The 20,744-nt window shown below is 37.3% G+C and overlaps 1 protein-coding gene across 1 annotated transcript in view; it reads right to left on the reverse strand.

Moving 5' to 3' along the window:
• The window catches only part of LOC134205230 (uncharacterized), a 295,937-nt gene extending 275,504 nt beyond the window's left edge, over positions 1–20,433 (reverse strand). The window contains exon 1 of the mRNA XM_062680301.1: positions 19,496–20,433. The gene's annotated coding sequence lies outside the window, so the exon portion shown is untranslated. The remainder of the gene's footprint in view (positions 1–19,495) is intronic.
• Positions 20,434–20,744: the final 311 nt, after the last annotated feature.

The following is a 20,744-nucleotide window of genomic DNA, read 5'->3' on the forward strand; positions in this document are numbered from 1 at the left end:
TCTACCAAGCATTACAGGCTCCGTTTTTTCCTAATTGTTTCACCCGCCAGGCCATTCATCCCCTCGGCACGGGCGGGTCCCCTGGCACCTTGAGATTCGGGGTTAGGGACGTCATATTGTCAGCTCCAGTGTTGTACCGAGCTTGGCGATATGACCGGATCTACACCGTTACGCACTACTTCAGAGTAACCATATCCCAGCGTAACGGAGTGTTATACTTTATCACTTAGTACATTAAGTAGGTAGTATGTGATGTGATATCAAATTCCAGTAAAACTTTTATGTTCATAAAAATAGTCAAAAAATGTTTACGTTTGAGTAAAACACTATAGTTATTTCGGAGAAAAGTTAGCTAAGGTTTTCATTGGTGTTCATATTACCGCATAATGTTTACATGAACAACCAGAAACACCTCCTTATTACATATTTTAAATAACAATTATCATCAAAGTCGAGCTGGAACTATTTCTCTTACCTCCACTATTTAATTGTAACTATCAGATACGTAATTCGACCTTGACAGTGGAGCGATAATTATGACGTTTTTTTTACTTGATTTAAACTGAATTTAACATTTTTTTTCCGGCTAACAACAGTCCCCACACTAATTATGTCGTTTCTTCTTGTACCACAAAACACAACCACACCGTGAGATTTTAATTTTGCCGATGAATAATCACTCAATCTCTAGGTCACGGACAATTATATGAGTCGTTGAATATTGCGTAATTTGAAAAATTCACACCAAAGCCTCTTCCTCCAACGATAAATCCGAACAAGTCTGGGTCGGAAGAAAGTGCAAAAAAAGACCAAATCGCCGGTGCTGAGCGTTCCAATAAAGCCGGGTGGCATAAAATTCGGTCCCCAATACACAATGCGTGGTTTCAATAGCGCAGAGACGTAGGATAAGAAGATTGATGATTTGTTTGCAGTTGGGTTGGGAGCTTTGGAAATTCGGCCTCTAGCGCAACGCAGACGGCGATTTTCGATGGCCGAAATGATAGCATCGAGGTGTCCGATTTGCCAAAAATTATAGCGAAGAATAGGCGGAGCATGTGGGAAAGCGGTAGTTAGAAATATCCTAAATCATTTCAACACCGATCGATTGGCAAGGCATCAATTAATTGGGGCAGCAAAATAGACACTCCGCGATAAGTAAAATATAAAGAAATCGCAAAAAGGAACCGGGGACAAATGAACGAAAACTTACATCAAATTCTGTGGAGACGAGGAAGTATCACGGCTTAGTAGCCACCCAAGCGCATTATATGGACATCGTATTTTATAATTACAGAGCTGGTAGAACAAGGAAACCATAAACTAGAGAACGTGATGTGAGACGACCACCTGGAAGGCAAACGTTCGATTGCTATAAAAATGGGGCAGCAAAAACCCAGGATTTATGATTTATTTCTTGCGATTGATGATAGCTTCGCATCTCCCATGTGTGTGGTACGATAATAATTATAGGTATCGATATAAAAATTGCGTGAAAACCAAGTGAGAACATTAAAATAACATGAAAATAAATTGAAGCTAACTGTTCATATGGCGAGAATGGTGCAGCACCAATGTGTTACACAAGTACTCCTACCTAGAACCACTACTGTAAATGAGTTATTATACTTCTTTAAAAGAAAATAATTTCTCGCTGAAGGGTACATAAATTGCAAAACGGGTTGAACAACACAGGTTTTCTTCGAAAAGAATGCCATTGCCTGAGACTTTTTGTGCCTCCAAATGAAAACAAAAACTAATTATCCTCCAAGCGAATGCAGTGCCTTCCTCACGCATTATAGAAGGTAATAAAAGAAGCACATTAAAAAGCAACAGTTCTTTATAGAGTTAGTTTTTGATACTGTGATTTCCATTATTTGCATACATTTATATGCGCTACCGCTTACTCTGGAATAAAAAAAAACAGCAGAGTTTTTTGCAACGCTTTCTTCCTTAATGTATGCTAATAACATTTGAACACACTGATCGTTCTGGATCATTTTAAAGGCCGAAATCCTCTTCGAATACTACTTGTTGCAAGCAATATTTATTTAATTGCAGACTCCATTCGATTTTAGTAATAAAATCATTCTATTTCACAAGCACAATCAACTTTTTTTAATGCTTTACATTGTGGTCGGTTTTTATACCGGTGACACGTATCACGTAAATCTAAAATCAACGTAAAAAATGGAAAAAAGTAAACCGAGTATATGATCAGTGACCTTATTTTAAATGGATGTGCGATATATTCACTTGTAGATTCTTCGCAATGTCAAACCAATATCAACATCAAAGAGACCTCGATACGGCGACAAATAAAAAACTCATTAATTGAAAGTTCGATTTCATTCCAATCATTGGACACGCATAATGCGTACATTTGACCGCCACCAGTCAGTACGAAGGTGGCAAACAATTGGGAATCCAGCAATAGGAAAACAGAGAATAGGAAAAACGCTTGCCGGTGACCGAAATAGTGTTAATGAACAATCAGCAGCAAAATGATGTAGGAGGCAGGAAGATTGTGAATTGAATCTATTTAATTCCTAATGTCTAGGGTGATCGATCATAGGGAACGTCCATGTAGTGCGACATGCTATGAAAAAGGGGGGAAATTTTCAGGAAGCTTCATGATTTAAGGTTATTAGGAGAAAGCTAAATGATGAAATGTAATCTCGCCCTCTCTAGGACTGAAGATTTTGGGGTTTTATACAATACAAGACACGACCACTTGACGTAAACTATGAAAAACCAAATATAGTAAACTGAACCAATTATTCCGTTCTATATAGAAGAGAAGGAACTATTCCACCGACACTACTACCCAGCTTTAGCAGCATCTCTCACTCCGGAGGCAGTAGGGACCCTACTGTCTAGTAGCTGGGCCACCCAATCATACACCCCAGTTCAACAATTGATAATACCCTAAAAGTAGGCAATTACCAAGGATTGGAACGCTGCATAGGGGATGCATGATGCATGAAAAAACTGAAATTTTCAATAGTTTAGCATTGATACTCAAAAATATCAATAGCACTGGCAAATTGGTGGAAAGTTTATGAATCGATTGATATATAAATCTTTAAAATCCATTGAATGATAAAGGACGTATTAAAGTTACAAATCTTACATGATTTCGTGACGGTCCGTAATTTTGAAATGTTCATTTTACACCCTGTATCCAAGTCTTCCCCTTAGACGTAGTTTACGTCAAAATTCCAACCTAGGTTGGAACCAGTTCCAACCTAACTGCTGTCAAATCGTTTTTTTATTCACTCAGGTTGGAACTAGGTTCGCACTAGTTCCAACCCCAAAGCTGTCCGGTTCGCACTGTGTTGTTTAACAGTTTCGCACCACCATTTCTTCCAAGAATTTTGCTGGAAGTTCCTCCATCAATTCCTCCGGAAGTCCCTGAAGAGATTTCTCCGGAAATCCCTACAGAAATTCCACCCGAAGTCTATCCAGAAATTCCTCCGGTATTCCCTCCAAGAATTCCTTCGGAAGTGGAATTTCTCCGAAAGTTCGTCCTAGAATTCCTTGGAAAGTTCTTCCAGAAATTCCTTCGGAAGTACCGGAGTTCCGGAAGTCTCTCTAGAAATTCCCCCGGAAGTCCCTTCACGAATTCCTCTGAAAGTTCCTTTAGAAATTCCTCCGAAAGTTTCTCCGAAATTTCCTCCACAATTATTCTAGCAGTTCCTTCAGAAATTCCTCCAGAAATACCTTCGGAAATCCCACCAGAAGTCCCTCAAGAAATTCCTCCATGAATTCTTTCGGAAGTTCCTACAGAAACTCGTCCGGAAGTTCCTCCAGGTATTCCTCCGGAATTTCCTCCAGAAATTCCTCCGGAAGTTCCTTCAGAAATTTCTCCGGGAGCTCCTCCAGTAATTCCTTCAGAAGTTCCTCCAAGAATTCCTCCGGAACTTCCTTCAGAAGTTCCTCCAGAAATTCCTCCGGAAGTTCCTTCAGAAAATCCTCCGGGAGCTCCTCCAGGAATTCCTTCAGAGATTCTTCAAGGAATTCCTCCGGACTTTCCTCCGAGAGTCCCTCTAGAAATTTCTCCGAAAGTTCCTTCAGAAATTCCTCCGGGAGTTCTTCCAGGAATTCTTTCAGAAGTTCCTACAGGAATTCCTCCGGAACTTCCTCCAGAAGTCCCTCCAGAAATTTCTCGGGAAGTTTTTCCAGGAATTCCTCCGGAAGTTCCTTCAGTAATTCCTCCGGAATTTCCTTCAGTAATTCCTCCGGAAGTTCCTTCAGGAATTCCTCTGAAAATTACTTCAGGAATTCCTCCAGGAATTCTATCAGAACTTCCTCCAGAAGTTTCTCCGGTAGTACCTCCAGGAATTCCTCCGGAAGTTCTTTCAGGAATTCCTCCGGAAGCTCCTCCCGAAATTCCTTCAGGAATTTATTCGGATGTTCCTCCAAGAATTTCCTCGGATGTTCTTTCGGAAGCTCTTCCAGGAATTGCTCCGAAAGTTCCTCCAGGAATTGCTCCGGAGGTATTTCTGGAGGGACTTCCTGAGAAATTTTCGGGAGGGACTTCCGAAGGAATTTCTGGAGGGACTTCTGAAGGAATTTCTGGAGAAACTTTCGGAGGAATTTCAGGAGGAACTTCCGGAGGAATTCCTGGAGGAACCACCGGAGCAATTTCTGGAGGAGCCAGCGGAGGAATTCTTGGATGAACAGCCGGAGGAATTTCTGGAGAAACTTCCGGAGGAATTCCTGGAGGAACTTCCGGAGATTTCTGGAGGAAGTTCCGGAAAATTCCTGGAGAAGCTTCCGAAGAATTTCCTGGAGGAGCTTTCGGAGGAATTCCTGGAGGTACTTCCGGAGGAATTTCTGGAGCAACTTCCAGACGAAATATTTTTTTTATGTTTAGGCTTTTTATTTACATATTACCGCCGCCTTAAAAGTATTAATCTAAACCACAGCCTGCACATTAACCTAAAGCCTTCATCCTATTTAAAAACATTTTGGACATATTAAAATATGTAGCTTCATTTAACATACTGCTAAAAAATGTAATTGTCGCCAAAAACGCAAAAAAACAAGCACCAAAATTGAATTGCGATTATGTCTTTGTAACTATGTGTAAAGGATAAGAACAATGTTGCATGCAATTTTATCTGCAACAAATACGGTGAGGTATTTGTTGCTAACTTCTCAAACTGCAATTATTTGTATATTTCAAAAACAAAACTGAAATCATGCCATGCTTTTTATGTGTCTAAATTTATTGACAACCAATATTTTTTTCCGAAAACATCGTCAAAAACCGACACTTTCTCTAGATGCGAGGGAAACAATAATTATTATTCTGTTGCAATGTTGTCGTTGGCAATGGTTCTGTTTTACATTCCTTGCATACGCGTTTGGTATAGTATCGATTTTTGACAAATGCTGCAAAACTACGGATACCTACTTTAAATAAACGCTTATACCCGGTATAAGGAAAGAGAAGAGATAATGCCATCTTTGAAGAAACACTGTGTCTTTGGAGATAAGGAAATAATGCCTTATTTAAATGAACGAGTGTGCCCCGGGGAGAGGGGATTTCACGGAACGCGATTTTTTCGTTCTACACTACATTGAAAGAGTCGCACTTTAAAGAACGAAACGCACCGTTGTTGAGCACTTGCGAGTCTTACACGGTGGACCTTGTCAAGAAAAAAGTAAAGATGGAGGTGACGAACTTCGGGCTACTGCCACATTCGGAGTAGTGTCCCAATTCGGGGTAATGGGATTCAGGGTTGTGACTCATTCGGAGTAATGGCGTTCGGGGTAATGGCATTATGGCTAATGAAATTACGAGGGGAAATATCATTTTCGGGAAAACGTCATTTTCAGGGAAATGTCATATTTAGGGAAATGGCATTTTTAGGGAAATGTTGCTTCCTAAAAAATTAAAGTTTCAAGAATTTGCTATTTATTGGAGAATTTGGGAAATTAGTTTTCAGGGAATTCCGCAATCTCAAAGAACTTCGCATGAACTAAAGGATGGAGAATTTAATTATGCCTAACGTCTATTATATATGCATGACCTCGCACTCTACTCCACCACACACATCCCGCTTTTTTTCCAAAGACCCACGTCTACTTAGGATAGAGAATATATCTCGCATGATTTTTGAAATCGTCGTAAGTCCAAAAGAGAGGCTCTCTTTGTTTACTTTCTCTTTCGATTATTACAAAGCCATACTAACATTTACATTGGATTTCCAGCACCGATCTGAAGAAAATAGCTTTGTCTAGTGCTGAGGTGAAAATATTGCAAAAAATTTTAAACTAGCCTAGATATAAGCAAAAGAGAGCGTAATGAAAGAGAGTCTGTCATTTGGAATTTCACCGTAATCTCAACAACAGAACTGTCCGGTAGATAATTTTACAGATTTTCGATGGTTTTGACAGTTGAACAAAAGAAAAAATACCAAAAAATCGGTGAAATAGTTACCGAACAATTTTACTTAGGACATAGAATATGTGTTCCAGAAAACAGATAGTTTGGAGAACGAATGGCGAGAGTACAGGCTATATGGCTAGTGTTGGGAATTCTGGCTCACCAATACCCGTTAAGCTGATAAATGTGTGTTGTGTTTGATTTTATTAAGCGAAATTTGATGTATACGAGAAGGTTTTCATATCCCAGCACACCAAAATCCTCAAAATCTCGAAAATCTAAAAAAAAATTTAAAATATATAAGTCACTTTTACCGTAGATTTATTTAAAAACGGCATCTAAAATCGAATTTTAATGCATTTACAGGACATGCGGGAACAAAAAAAAAATGTGTTTGGGAATGAACGGGTTTCGTGACATAGTAAGGAAAGAACCTCCCCTGCATACTTGGGTTATGATTACATTACATTTTTCGAACTGAATCTTTCATATGCTGGACATAAACACAAGTATGTAGAGCATTCAAACAAAGTGTTAAATTTCCACTCGTCAATATCCGGAAATTGGGCAATAAACATTATTGATCCCAAAAGCTTTTAAGATGTGAAATTCCCACCAAGAAAAACTTAAAAATTGGTGGAGTCATTCAAGGAAACTCAGCCAACACAGCAACAGGAAACCACCATCAGCTTATTCAGTGAAGGCTAGAAAAGTGTTTTTTCGAGCGTATATTGAAGTTTGCGACACATGCTGTGGCAACGATGTTTTCCTTTTGTCTTGCCTAAAACCGATTAAAAAACCCCGGATCCTACGTCTACAAGGTCGGGAACACACTGAGCCGGAACGGTCAACAATACACGGTGGTCAAAACCTGCACCAGGAAGCATTACCGGGACTAGCTGTCGAAACCGTGGTGACTTGCATCGTGGTAGATACAAAGCAATTGATTGACGTTACCTTTCTTAATGAGACAAGAAGAAAATGAACAAAATCGCCAAATAGATCTGCCATCCGTGAGTGCGTTATACAGAAAACCGAATCCGAATCCAGAACTAGTTACTGCGGTAATATTCCTGGAGAGATGCTGTTTAAGGTACAGAGACATCAATGTCATTGGAAAACATCAGCCCACAAAACCCTCCAGGTCTTCAACTGGAGAAGTCCAAACCGTATAATATTTCTCATCCTTCCACATATTCTTTGCTGGCCAGTGCAATTCATTTCGTCGACAAAAAACACTAAAAATAATTACGATTAAAAAAAACTCCAATGTGTAGCACGGAATACCGCATCCACAATCTTCCGCAAAAAAAAAATGAAAGTTGTCACTTTAATGTTTATACCAAATAAATGTTAATTTTTGTAATTGTTATTGTGAAATTAAAAAAAAGATCATCTTTGTGATTAACTTATTTCAGACATGTGACATCCCGCATATGCAGCGTCACTTTGCTGCATTTATTTGCTTCTCGTGTCTGGGAGTCATGGCCAGGCCATTCCTCCATACTAACCGACCGTCATCAAAATTCGAAACTTGTAACGGTGACCGATTTTCCCCCAACCCCACTCTCTTCGACGGGGTAACAAATTGTTTTCGGCGACGGCGGCGGCGGCAATCCGACCAATTTCCTTTCCCTGCGTATTGTCTGTGGCGGAACAATGATTGCCCACTGCCCTACCTGAGGACGACAGCGTGGTCAAACATCGGTACTCCAGCGCTGCTGCTCATAGAAAGCACAGGGTTTAAGCAACAATTACCTCCCAACCAGCCCGGTAGGTACGCGAACGATCAAAATCACATTTCTACGCGAAATGAAAGAAAAGCAAATCTATATGACCCATTTTACCGAAAGAAACAAAATTTGCGCGCAAAATGTTTGAATTTAAAAACATTTATCAAGCCTGCGTGTAGTTTGGTCAGATCGTTGAATAAAGGCAAAGCGCGTGTTGCATGGATGGCGGGAACAGTTTTCTTCTCGGCATGATCATCCAGCTGCGATCGGGCATCGGCCAACACAGTTGTTATTTTTACTCTTTTTACAAACCGAGCACTGACAAGGCCGGTAGGGTTTATATTCGAATAGTTTTGTATGGATGCTCATGGGTTGTATGATCGAATCACAGCCGGAAACAGTTCAACTGCCCTATTTAAAAAAAAAAATGATGGTTTCTTTGATACGATCAATATAGGCATAACAATCACAATTTGAACCATTTTGTTTAAATTTTAAATAGACAATGTTATTGTTACGGAAACTGGTATATCACAGACAAAATCTATTTTTTTAGTCTTAGATATAAATATTTGCAAAACTGTTGTGTGCTGAACAAAAACTGGGTGGCCGTACTATTGATTTGTTGATACAGAAGTTATGCTTCCAATTAAGAAACTATTCCTTGGTGTGGTATTCTTTGCAAGTAAAACGATTATAAGAAAAACAATTGTCCTACCAGAATTGAATTGAATTGGAAAACTTTTTGGTACGAAAATTATTTTGAGCTTTTGGTGGAATGTCTTCACTTGTCATAAGACGAGTTCGCACAATTCCATTTGACTCCACAACTTGATTGTACCAGATTGTACAGAAACAATTTTCGACCTCAACAGTAAGGCAGCCTTCAGTGTCTCGTACTTGGAATTAAATGGAATTAAACGAATTCGTCTTATGACAAAAAAAACATTACTAGAATCAGCAAACAACGTTGTAGCTGCGATAAATATTTTTCTGATTATATCCGCAAGGAGATTGTCCAAGTGAATACGCAGAACATAAGAAAAACGATTAAGGAAAGTCTGTTCCAATTACCAAAGTAATTCTGACGACGAAGCAGCCTCTCACCTTGAAGATTAATGGGAAGAAATATTTTACCGAAAAGAAAAGTGTTACAAAAACATCTTCTTCTTCGTCTTCGATGGCTCTACATAACAACCGGAATTTGGCCTGCTTTTCAACTTAGTATTCTATTAGCATTTCCTCAGTTATTAATTGAAAGCTTTTCTATGCCCGCCATTGTATGAGTATGTATCTTGTGTGGAAAGTACAATGGATACACTATGCCCAGGGTGTCGAGAATGTTTCCAATCCGAAAACAAAAGCGTCACAAAAAGTATTATGCTTGCTTGGTCAAGAAGTTTCCAACATGAAAATTTTCCTTGTGTTTGCCACTACGGGGCAGAACGACCCAACACATAAATAAACGTAAAATCGATTATGTATATTACATTTCTGAGCGAATACTTTTTATTACAATGATGTAGGAATAATCTTTAAATTAAACATAAATAGTTATTCATTATCGAGTTGTAAAGAAAATATAGGGAAATATATTTTCACTTTCACAAAGATACAACAATGTGCATGTATCTTAAGATAAACGCTGACAATAATAGAAAAAAGACAATACCATCAATACTCATTTATCCCGATGAGAAAATTTTTCTAAATTTTGATTTTATATGTCCATTTTTTCTAACAGCCTTAAACCAGAAAACTCATGTAATTGTTTGGAATCTAAAAACCAACAATGACGTAAAGTGTTTATTAGTACACGTATCCGAGTGCCGAAATCCCTTCGAAAGTGGATCAATATAAGCATTGCTTACCAGCTGAAACTCATCAGTGCAAGTATAGAGATGATCAGAAAATAACAAAAAAAATATCGGAAGCTAAATAACCAGACAAAGCTTCTACTCAACAAGCATCAGTGAAGAATGTACATACAAAATGTACAATTTTCTTCATTGAACGAGTGGTGATCGTACTGAAGTTTTTGGGGGTGCAGAACCGTTATCATCTCGTACAGACGCGGAACATATTTTTTCTTTCCTTTTTTTCCTCAGCTTGTTGGCTCGTGTATATACATAGGAATGAGAGCGAAATTATTCGGATCACCGTGGGTTTCAGTTGCTGGGCTCGACGGCAGGGGAAGCAGTCGCCAAGCTCAACGGCGACAGCAAGCGGCGTTCACCTGCTTATTATATGCGACTGCCATCGAAATTGAATACTATTCACGCCAAGAAATGGTTACTTTTCGGAATACGTGACAGATATGCATCAAAATTGTCAGATTAAACAGATGCATTAATTATCGAGTTTTTTTTTATTGCCATCAAGAGGCGGAATAATTGGCAATTTGACTTTCATTGTTTCTGCTTCTTTCTTTTATCGTTCGAAAATCTCTTTGATGTGAAAATTAAAAGTTAATTTAATTTCATAGTTTTGTTAGTGGTTAGTGAGATAATTGATGAAGGAGAAAAATCTATAAATTAATTGTCAAATGGAATGAGGAGAGGGGGAGTGGTCGTACGAATATGTGTCAACTAGTGGAAAAATAGACTCGTCATGCATTTATGGAACAATCAGTATCACTTGGTTTGTAGGTCACACCTCTATTTATTTTTTATAAATATCTCTTAGCACCTTAACCCTTCCATTCGCCAGAGCCCATACTCATATCTAAACGTAATCATCGACGGCAATAATATCTTCACAAGCATATGAAAATTAACTCTCTTCTATAATCTTACCTACATATCATTTGATGAATATGAAAACACTTTTCTCATATTGAATCATATGCATATTAAATTGTGTTGTTACCAGCAAATTACCAACCACACATTGTATAAGCTACGTTAAAAGCTCCTAAAAGCGAACATGTTTCAATGCGAATAAATATTATACTGCTTTATTTTTTTTAAATTCTACATTCAACATCAGATGGAGCAACCCTGTTGCAAACAAACAATCAATTGATTTCACGTAATTGCGATAAACTCCAAACCACTCCGAGGTGAAACATGGTCTAATCTGTAGCAAAGCACGATCTAACGACAGTCATAATGATCCAAGTTGTACATAGTTGAAGCACCGCGTGGGTAGTTCAAATAGCACACCGATAATTTTCACCAGCTACACCCATGAATGGGAAACACGGAGCTTCATACTAGGTGTATGATGCGGCTTGATGGACGACTCACATGTTAAGCATCATTCATATCGCAACTATTGACCTTGACCCTCAATTCAATTTTCTTCCTTTCCCACCTTGGGCAACTGCGGTCCAGGGAACGACAACATCGAACGCCGACTGTGCGACCGGCGAATATGGAGGTATAATAGACTTCTACGATACCATAGAACACAAAACCAAGCACCGCTAGGGGGTTGTGCTACACATCAAAAGACTTGATAGCCGGATAGGAGACGAACCGGCGCATATTAGCGCGCAAATATCACTGCACTGAAGAGGATTTTTGCTTTTGAGCATACTTTGAGCCTTCCTATTTTTGTATTATTTATATTATTTATTCAATCAGTTGTGAGCAGCAGACTAGCGTTCTAGCGGTCGCGCTCATTCCAGATGTTATTCCAACAGCGAAAACATCAGAACAATCCTAGCGAGGTCGTATTGTTGAATGACTGAAGCAAGATTGATGGCTAGTGTAGCGGAGCCAGATCGCATGTTGTTGCTTATTCCTTCAACATATTTCATAATTGTTTTTTTATATATTGTATTTATAAGTCCTGCGTTTGGTCGAATGAATAATTAGTAGCAATTGGATCCAATTAAAATTGAAATTTGCTGTTGTGCGGTAAATACGGGAATGTTGAAGCACAATAATAAAAGAGTGAAAAAAAATACAACAAAAAATATATATTACATGCTCTTCGTAAGGAGCAATTCTCTATGAAATTCGAAGGTCGATTTATTTTCGTATTTTCTGATTTCTCTGAAAATTTGTATATACATTCTTTGTGATCAAAAAACTAAATTTGCATCATTGATTTGCCATTTTGACTCTAACCGAAAACGTCTAAAAATTAAAAAAAAAATCGGTGTAGGGTGGGTGTATCAATTGTCGCCATACATAAGAACAACTATTTTTTAAAAAATAAGTAAAAGGCACGTGGGTGGACTTTATATTTCAAGCGAAAGGCTTTACTTCCTGCTCCTTAGAACAGCTGTGAAAACCATAATAAAATTTGTTATTATCCTCAAAATTGATAAATCCATAATAGAAACGCATGCACCAGTTGTGGCACTATTCTTAATTTTGGTTCCTTATTTGGCAAAACCCATTGTTTTCTTATGGGACTGGCTAAATAGGGACCACTGGTGCAACAACTAGTGCAAAGGACGTCAAAAATTAAGCAAAATCAATTTTTACAATTATGCTTTGCTTGTTTGTTTTGCTTGTGTTATCGTATCATATGAATATGCTTTATCGATATGAACCTGGTTTGCGGTGATTTGATTGGCCAATTGGCATATAAAGCACTAGTGCGACAACTGGTGCTATAGCCACAACTGGTACATCTAGCCTATTTTATCTTATAACTGCTGTATCTCATAAACGGTAGCACATAGAAATAATACTGTGTACCTTTTCCATTGGAAATTCAACGTATAAAATCGGGTCGACAAAAACAAAAACAAAATAGTTCGATGATTTTTGAAAAACCACCAGTTTTTTAAAAATATATAACTTTTTTGTCCATTATTTCTCAATTATGACTCATAGTGCAAAAAATACATATACTATCTGCTACAACATTTAAAAAAAATAAAAAACATTGTTTTTCAGAAAATCGATTTTTAAGATTTATTTTCAATTTTTTAACAATATTTTTTCGCAGTGCATATTTTTTTCACATAGCCCCATTGATTACCCAAAACTTTGCCGAAGACATCAAAATGATCTGACAAGCCGTTTTCAAGTTTTTTTTTTTTTTAAATGTTCAAGGTGGTTTTGCTTAGGCCTATGTCAAAAGTTAGGCTAGAGTCAAAACAGCTAACCAATGATGCAAATTATGTTTTTTGATCACAAAGAATGTATATGCTAAATTTCAGAGAAATCAAAATATGAAATCTTGAAAAAAAAATCATGATTTCACAGAGAATTGCTCTAAGTGGGTTGGACAGATTCCACTTCCTTCGTTTTACACAGTAATAAATACTAAAATTTTGAAAGACCATACTTTCTAACATAAAAAAACATGAATATTGAATTTCTTGATTGATTGTCTTAAAATGATGGATAATAGTGTCAAACTAGGTAAAATTGTCCGTCGAAAGAAACTTAAACGGTTGAGTCTAAATGTACAGAAAATGTTGTACTTCTACGAATCGTTTTTATTTATTGTGCAAAACTGATTAAATTGATCCAATGAAAATTGCCCTGATCGGACAATGTTGTCAAAGTGTCCACCAAAGTACTAAGTTTCAAAACGCATAAAGAAAAAAAATCGGCGCTTGGCACTCTTTCGATTCTTGAGATTAGTATAACCCAATCGGACAAATCCACCTATCAGTACTATTTTAGACTTTTCTTAAATTAATTTTATTTTTAGTAACTCACTTGTCATAAGACGAGTTAGTCTTGTACTTGACTCGACTCAAGTCAAGTATGAGACACTGAAGACGACCTTACTGTTGAGGTCGAAATGTGGGTCTTGGTAATTAGTTACAATCAAGTAGTGAATTAAATGGGATAGGGTAATTCGCCAAATGTTGAACGGTTAATTTCTTGTGGGCACGTGCATTTCTTATGGGCGTTCAACAATAGGCAAAAATTTTAGCCGTTCAACATTTGGCGGTTTCCCCTAGTACTAACTTATTGTGGCAAGTGCAAAAAGCTCTAAATAATGTTCTTGTTCTTATAAACGAGTTTTATTATCTTAACATATGAAAGAAAATCAAAGTAAGAATGAAGCTATGTTAGGACCTGTTCATAAGCCACGTAGACCTTTTAGGAGGACGGAGGTCTTTTGAAAAGTCTACGTTCATCTAAGTAGGGGAACGAGAAAGATGTTCGATGCAGTCTGCGTGAGCAAAAGGTTTTTTTTTGTTTTTTTACTAACTAATATTCGGAGTTTTGAAACAACTACAAACATCAAGCCTTGATTATTTTATTTGGGTTTAGAAATGTATAATTCGACTAAATTAAACTTCCGGTAAAAAAGATAAAGGAATTAGTTTGCATTTTTTATTCACCATTATTTTTTTCCACTTTATTGCAGCAAACGCAATTACTCGTTCGAAACGCCAAATTTTACGGAAGTGTCAGCAATAATTCAAATCTAGAAAGGAAGCCTGAACAGGAGCAACGACCTCGATAACAGCTGTTGGTATGAACTTGATGTGCATAAGAGGTTAAATACCAAAAAAAAAACGTCACCTAGATTATTCATAATGTTTTCGCTTGAGCAAACGGAAACTTCCGGAGACCCTAATGGACTATAGAAAAATGAAAACCTACAGAATAGCAGAATAGTAGGTACCGAGGAGGGAATACCCTCATCTGGCACAAGCTCAAAATCCAATAATATCAATGTTGCCAGTATGGAGTATCCATCGTAGTTGGCTTTGGTACATTTCGTTGAATGTCACTTAGTCGAATGCCGTTTGTGGTCACATGACATTTCATCGAAAGAACGTTTAGTCGCAGGGACATTTGGTCGAATGGACATTTAATCGAAAGTAAAGTACAGCATAGGCTTTCTTATTCTTATCATGGATACTCTGTTATCAATAAGGGTATAAAAAATTTGAAATTTTGTTCCGATGTATACTGCCCATGATCGCATATTTGTAACATTTGCATTTTGGTTGATCTTGTAAATCGTTTGTCAATCCTCCCCACAAACTCAATCATTTCCAGCTTACCACAGATAATAAAGCCTATTTTACTGTTGTGGGATTAGATGCAGCAAATTGAGCTTTCTGGACGATTCACAGGCTTTTTACAAAATGAACAAAAACGCGAGTGCTACAAATATGCGATCATGGGCAGTATAGTTATTTGAAAATTATTGCAAAAAAAAACTATGAGATGCCGAAAATTGAGCATACACCAAGTGTTTTTGAATGCAATCTCTTCCTATGAACATTATCAATGTAATTAAATGTTCTTTTTTCATGACAAGGCTTGAAATAATAAATATCCTCTACTTTGTTTTAAAATTAAAGCAAGAACTGCTCGAGTTTTGATCAAGTAAAAGGTAATAACGTTGCTTTGTAAAAACTCAATGTAGCAGGACAAAAAAATTACGATACATTGTAAATATCTTCACAATAAGATCTTACATATGTAGGATAGCAGGAAATGAGTTGAACATATGAAAATAACGGGAAAACCCAGCCGGTAGCTAATAAAAATTGATGTAAATATGGAGGGAAAATGCAAACGTTGAGGATGATGAAGCGATGTTCATAGGAAGAGATTTCAAACAAAAATATTCGGTGTATGCTCAATTTTGCGGCATCTTATAGGCCTTTTTTCAAATAACTACAAATTGGAACAAACTTTCAAGCTTTTTATATCCTTATTGATAACAGAATGAATAACACTATCGAAATACATAAAAAGAAAATTTGATAAACATTTATTGCCTTTGAAATTGTTAATACATTTATTTGGAATAGTATTATTTTTTATTTGCTTCAAGGTATCAAGGTATTACAATGTGTTATTTGGCTCTCCACCTAAATTTCTTACATCTTACTCCAAACTCCCACCTTTTCCAATAACATCTTCTATTTTTGTTTCTGCATATTTCTGTAGCTTTCCGATACCTTTCCAAGGAGAAACAATTCAATTGAAGTAAGTTTGACAAAACAGGTGTAAAGAATGGCTATTGGATCACATGAAAAATCTCACTATTCGGACCCGGGGGACAGCTACCAGATACATAAATTAATTTTGCACCACAGTTTTATAATATACTAGCAAACCCGATGAACTTCGTTTCGCCTTAAATTGATTTATTCTCTAATTAGTTCTCGAGTTTTGCAGAAATTTGTGACTCATTTGTATGGAAGCCACCCCTTCCAGAGTGGGGAGGGCTCTTGAACCATCTTAAGAACCTTCCCTGGCCCAAAAAAAAACCCTCTGTGCGAAATTTCACTCCGATCGGTTCAGTAGTTTCCGAGTCTATAATGGTCAGACAGACAGAAATTCATTTTTATGTATATAGATTTAACAATTCATTATCATTTTTTTTTTTAAATGTGGCTAATGTAGACCATCTCAACATAATCAGAATGCATAGGATTGATTTTAATATTGTTGATTCAATCCTTCTAAAGTAAGGCGAAGCATGAAATTTTTTAGAATTTTTGTTCAATAGAAAAATTCTAACATGAGAATCTGATGTTTCATTCAGGTAAAGGACTTTCCAATAGCTTCCTTTTGTTCTACATAAGATAATGGAGGGACTTCTGCTTTCTGCAAGTGCCGTTTTGAGACGCATCCGGTATTGGGAGGTGTCCGACGCTGCGAGATCTCCCTCTATATCCATTTTACACAATTCCGAGAAAAATAATAAAATACTGTTTTTGAACAAATTGGTACCGAGTCTTTTGTTTTCTTCGAAACAGATCAATAGTTTTAGGCAAATGTCAACACCCTGGGACACTTTCAGTTCGGAAACGCCAAGCAGTGCTCTATAACTACTCTTCAAATTGCGTGTACATATGTAATTTCTCCTTAGCCGTGCGGTAAGACGCGCGGCTACAAAGCAAGACCATGCTGAGGGTGGCTGGTTTCGATTCCCGGTGCCGGTCTAAACAATTTTCGGATTGGAAATTGTCTCGACTTCCCTGGGCAGAAAAATATCATCGTGCTAGCCTCATGATATACAAATGCAAAAATGGTGACCTGGCTTAGAAACCTCGCAGTTAATAACTGTGGAAGTGCTTAATGAACACTAAGCTGCGAGGCGGCTCTGTCCCAGTGTGGGGATGTAATGCCAATAATAAGAAGAAGAAGATGTAATTTCTCAGCAAACGATGAAAAATTTCATACTTTTACGAACAAAATTTGTTTCTTCGCATTTTTTTGTCAGAATACATATTTTTGGACAAGGATTCAAAATATTTAAAAATCTCATTTTGGCCAAAAATGTCAAATATGCAGTTTCTCAAGGTTGTATTAAATTTCGCCAAAAATAATGCCGCGGGATTCATTTTTCGGTTGAACATTTCGCGGAATAACATTTGGCGGTATGGTATGCAACTTTTCGCGATACGGCATTTGGCGGATTGTGCCTTTTCGCTGAATGGCTTTCGGCGGAATATACCATTTCGCGGAATGCCGTTTTGCGTTTCTACTAATAAAGATTACGGCTACGCGGTTGAATTTTACCATTTTTTATATTCGTATATTATGAGCCGTTTTGCTCATAAAAGTCTATGAAATTCTCATTCCCAGGCCAGCCGCCTTCAGCATAGTTCTGCTTTGCCGCCACGCTTCTTACCGCACGATTGAGGAAGATCCCTCAGAACAGCAGTAGTTTTCAAAATCTGATTACCACTTTCAAACCCTTTATTTCACCTGAATTCAATGTGGGGATTATTGTTACGGACAGGCGTTTTTTAATAATCCATTATTTCTTCTCTTCGTCGTTTACCGATCAAACGTGTACATTTAAAGAAGACATAGTCTCCCTTCTTTGCCTTGTACCTAGCAGACGCTACCATTTAAAGAAGGCATTACCCTTATCTTTGCCTTATACCGGGCAGAAGCGTTCTTCTAAAGAATGCATTATCCTTCCTATTTGCCTTATACCAGGCAATGCGTCCAATTAAAGAATTTAAATGTCTCCTCTTTTCATCGTATACTGTCCAAACGTGATCATTTTGCGGGATGTCGCACCGTGAAAAAATATTCCGTCGAATATTTTTCGACAAAATAGTATACAACCGTTTCTCAAACATACCCCGAGCAGCACAAGTCAAAATGGTTGCAGCAACTTGATTGTGACTAAAACTGGTTACATATGAGTTGCAATAACCTTTGTGGAACATGTGTGCTACTAGAGACGGTTCATTTAGTTTTTAATTCTTATTGACTATAGATTCTTTCTTTCAAATATCCATTCGACGAAATGTACCAAGATTATTCATTCGAAAATTAGCTTGTCCTTTTTACCAAACGTCATTCGACCAAATGTTCTACGACTCTAGGGGACCAAAAATTCATTTTCGACTAAATGTCCATTCGGCATAATGTCGTAATGCCATTTGACTAAATGTCATTTGACGAAATGTCTTTCGTCGCAATGGTAAAGATTCCAATAATGTGCTTGTCTCTATCTGTAGAGGTCAAACAAAATATTATGCTCAATTTTATCTGCATCAGATATGATGAGGTATTTAATGTAAACTTTCTAAACTGGGATTATTTTTATATACTAAAAACAAAACTCAAATCATGTCTGCAGAAGGCTATTGTTAATATGGTCAAGTAAAAAGTTTTATCCGAAAACTGGCTACTTTTCTAGATGCGAGGCAGACAATCCTTGTCCTATTTAGTGATGAACTCTAGCAATTAAGATAAACACTTTAATACAGTTATAAAAAAATCATCATCCTATTCTGTTGCATTCGATAACAAAACATTGAAGAAGTTTTCAAGTAGAAAATGAAATACATTTATGAAAATAAACGGAAGAAAATAATTTTATAGTTGTGTAAGCATTCGCCTAAAATGCTCAACAAAAATTAATCATACATTTCTTGTATTAAAACCTTATAGAATTGTATATGCCAGAGATTTTATACAATATTTGTGACATTTGTTTTTTTGGTATAGAAATATTTCATCAATACTGAACTCTAATGTTGTTGAAAAAAGACTATTTTTCATTGTTTGAGGAAAATAAAATCACAAGTAATCTCCTATTAGTGAAGTTGATATTTTTTCAAACTGGCCAATGTCAAAATTCACACAATCACAGAATTTAAAAAATTCTTCAACTCACACAGAACAAAGAACACCAAATACATAAAGAAAGGAATCCCCAAAGCATAACTTCGTGACCAATCCAATGCTTAATAATTATAAGTACATGATAGTTGATTGGCAATAACCGTTATAAAAACACGAACACACATTTAATTGCCTTAATTGAGACACATCAATGAATTAAAATAATTCGAATATTAAGATAAGTTATAAGTTTATAATTTGTTTCACAAAAAGATATAAACTAGGTATTTTGAGTCTCTTCACATAACTCAAACAGTGGAAATACATTACCAAGAAAAAAAAATCATATCCAAATTAACAATAAAATAAGAAAAAAAATACCATACCTTCGATTTCGATGTGTACAAATTGTGAGCTGTGAGGTAATCACACTCCAGCGAACCGGTGCGGTTGTAGAACTGCTATCAGATGATTCGAAAACTATCAGCTTTTCAATCTCACACCGCGCACGATCGGTCAATTCTTCTGTTAGATTTTTTTTTTCCTAGGACGTCGGTTCAGCTAAATGAAGCTTCGAAACACCAACTTCTTCGAACATTCAAGATAAGACAAATTAGATAAATACCACACATGGACCGAATCTTCCTCAAAACGTATACTTTGCGCTCACTTTATGTTTATAAATCATGCAAAAAAAAACGAATAGCATTCACTCACATAGCATAAACCCCGTAGAAAAAAAAAACAATCACTACACTTTTGAGGTATATTTTTTGTTGTTAAAACCAATACTGTAAAACTGTTGTTGCAGCGCTTGGAAGTTCCAACTGGATCGATATTTCGCACCGCTGAATGTAAATTTCGGCAAACTCCAATCCTTGTTTCTTTTATTGCCTTTTATAACTTCACGTGTATTTTTCTACAATCGCGATCAGCTGCAATTATTTCTCTTTACGATTAATTCTGACGAACCGGGTGGAAGAACACCAGAGAAGCATACAGCAATGAAAATGCTACACTCCAGCCGACGCTTGTTGGAACAATTTAGGAATCATTTAAACTTTTCCTCACACACAAATTGGCAGTATATGGAAATTCAAACGTAAGAGGTACCGTTTCACTGGACGGTAGTGCCGGGCCTGAATTGCAACGAAATTGTTCTGACAAACCCCGGGGAGGATCCCTGGATGAAGCACGACCACTCTACTCGATAGACGGAAGCAAAATGATTCCTCTGCATCTATTCCGTACGCAATATAACTTTCGTGCAAATGAAATAGTGAAGTACGACGATGGACGGGCTCGATCGGACCGGGCACTTCTTTCAGCGCATGCCTACATACGATCGTCCGTCGCGGTTGATTCTGCAGCTCTGTTGCTGTTGCTGCCGGCGTTGCTGTCTCTGCGCAAACGATCGCGATCGAGCCACCGACGCGCGCCGTTGGTTGTTTTCTAGGTTCATCGCGAACCTGGGATTCGAAGGCGAAAATCGCTGAAGATTGTCTCCCTAGTTGTGCCTTAATGAAGGTTGTTCGCTATGCTAGATGTTAATGAACTTGGGGAATATTTCACATAATAACCTTAAATATCGGGCTGAAAATCTCGCTAATGAGGATAAAAAAAACTAAACATCGT

The sequence above is a fragment of the Armigeres subalbatus genome, chromosome 1 (assembly GCF_024139115.2).
Source record: "Armigeres subalbatus isolate Guangzhou_Male chromosome 1, GZ_Asu_2, whole genome shotgun sequence".
Classification (NCBI taxonomy): Eukaryota; Metazoa; Arthropoda; class Insecta; order Diptera; family Culicidae; genus Armigeres; species Armigeres subalbatus.